General features: G+C 34.7%; 1 protein-coding gene across 1 annotated transcript in view; it reads right to left on the reverse strand.

Annotated features, from left to right (window-relative positions):
* Positions 1-436: 436 nt before the first annotated feature.
* Kap-alpha1 (karyopherin alpha1) overlaps positions 437-2500 on the reverse strand; it is a 34611-nt gene continuing 32547 nt past the window's right edge. Inside the window, exon 10 of the mRNA XM_086552034.1 lies at positions 437-2500. This exon is cut by the window's right edge and continues 2318 nt beyond it. The gene's annotated coding sequence lies outside the window, so the exon portion shown is untranslated.

A 2500-nucleotide genomic window follows, 5' to 3' on the forward strand; every position in this document is an offset into this window, starting at 1 on the left:
TATCTTTCAAACACATCATTATCGCATATCATTTTCTCTTATGAAGTGGCTCCTATTTTATGTTAATAAATATTTCTCAAAATGTTAGAATCATTTTCATTAAAAAAATAAAAATCAAACATGAAAAAAGACTGATTTTCTACAACTCTGTTCCATTCAGCAGCCAAAGTTAATAAGTAAAAGTCAAGTTGCCTAAAGACACAATAACCTTAATTAAGTATAAATAGGCTCACTGAAATAGTTGCTTTTCACAAGTCACATTTCAGTTGTTTAGGTGAAGGTATGAAGGTAACCCCAGAATCACGACAGAACATATACCTGTATGCCGCTATAAAATAAACACAACTTTAGTGAATTTCTTAGGGTCCCTGATAATTTCACCCTACCACTCTCTGGAGGGAGTTGTGATTGTAAGGCGTCTCAAGGAAAGTCATGGTGGGTCAGGGAGCATCATTTACTCATACTCAACATTTACTCATTGCCACATTCATACAGAGTAATACAGTAGCATCACTGACACTATCACTACCCTCACTATCATAAACACTATCACTACCTTCACTATCACATTGGCATCATATACTGCTTTAATTGCAACATATACGCCTAACTGAAAATGGCCAAGTTCAAGATGAGCAGAAGTAAATTTTTTAGAATGCAACAGAAGATAAACCAAAAGCTGAATTAATACAAATTTTACTTTTTTTTCTTTTTTTTTTATAAAACCTAGAATAAGATACGATGGGGATTAATTAAATTTACTTCAGCCATCTGAATTCCCTAAGCCATATGCAGCAGCAACCACTCTGTCACTAGCAGGACAACTCGCCAGTGGTTCATTACTTACAAAGAAAGCACTTGGTCAACTTGGAAATAAAGTCTTACAGACATGCTCACAAAGGAAAGGCATTTGACCTCATAAATACAAAAGAACCCATCTGTTCTCTTACACACATGCTGTAAGGTATACAATACATTTCTGTAGAAATTCCTACCACACTTTACAACTATGAAGAAATCTCTCCTGATAGATGTACATCATACAGAAATACAAATGAGAATGTGTATACAATACACTCATACAAAGATTCACTTGGGCATTAGTCACCTCACAAAGTTTACTTCTGCACACTTAGTGGCTTATCACACTTCACCTGGACAGAAATCATAGTATTACAAGTGATCACTTGTACACTCACAGCACATACAGTTATTCCCTTGGGAAAAGTCAGTCACTACTGTCTACTATCGTACATCACCCGTGTCCACTTGTAAAGGTCACTAGTGTCCACATTTAAATGTCACTAGTGTCCAACTTCAATGTCACTAGTGTCCACTTTTTCATGTCACCAGAGTCCACAAGTAAATGTCCACAGCATCAACTCATGCGGCACACTTTTAACACTGCCTCAGTGGTTCTCTTTCACATATTTTCTAAGTGAGGCAGAGGAAGCACATCACACTTGGCTATGTTCAGCAAAACACAGCACTTACATATAAATTCAAGATGTCACACCATGTTCAAAAACATAATTCTAATCCTGTTGCGTGATGCCTTTGATAGATTCAAAAGCTATTTTATGAGTAACTTACTTTTACAATCAATCTTGGCTATTAGCATTATGTATTCTAAACATGACAACTCATATATGTACTTCATTACATACATGTTACTGCAGATTTCTTTGAATCATCTCCTTTAACATTAAAAATAACCATGTAAGTCTGTATTTAAGGTGTATTGAAGTCAGTACAACAAACCATTACAAAATAACTCATTTACACACAATCATACAAAAACAAACAAACACCCATACATTATCTCAATTAAAGCAATCAAACCTCATATGCACTCTACAACGAGCACACAAAATGGCTGACTCTGTTGCCAACACAGCCTTTCTTGAAAAATAAACAAAATGGCCAACTAAAACTTGATCACATATCAAAATAATGGCAAACCATAACTTGAGCTATTACAGATCTAGAGCAATGGGCTCAATCATAAAATTTGACTTCTCTTCAGCTCCCTGTTTGATTTTCTTAAGCTGTTTTGTATTTCTAACTTCTAACTGTTCAGATATCTAAATATTACTTAATGCAACTTAAAAAATGGTAAAAAAGTAAAGTCAAGTTTCAAAATTCAGCCTATTGAATGACTACCAGTTAATTACATTTTTGGTTCTAATCACATCTGGCAAAACTGCCATATGACATGACCAACAAAGATGAGCAGGTAAAAGAGCTGCCTAAGGTACTTTTTAACATTTCTTTGAGAAATTATCCAAGTTTCCCTTCAGGGTAATCCTACCTTACTCATTCAACCACTTGTCCATGTCACAGGTAATGTTTGGAAAATTATCTTTGATCAAGCGACAACTAAATTGTCTTTGTGACACGAAAAGTAACACAAATTGTGCATCAATGTCAAGACACACTGATGTATATACTTAACCAAAAATATTTTACCCAACACACCTAAATTATGAGGAAACACAAA

Source organism: Penaeus japonicus, unplaced genomic scaffold, assembly GCF_977035675.1.
Source record: "Penaeus japonicus unplaced genomic scaffold, GWHDUDI00000001_assembly GWHDUDI00000026, whole genome shotgun sequence".
NCBI classification, from domain to species: Eukaryota; Metazoa; Arthropoda; class Malacostraca; order Decapoda; family Penaeidae; genus Penaeus; species Penaeus japonicus.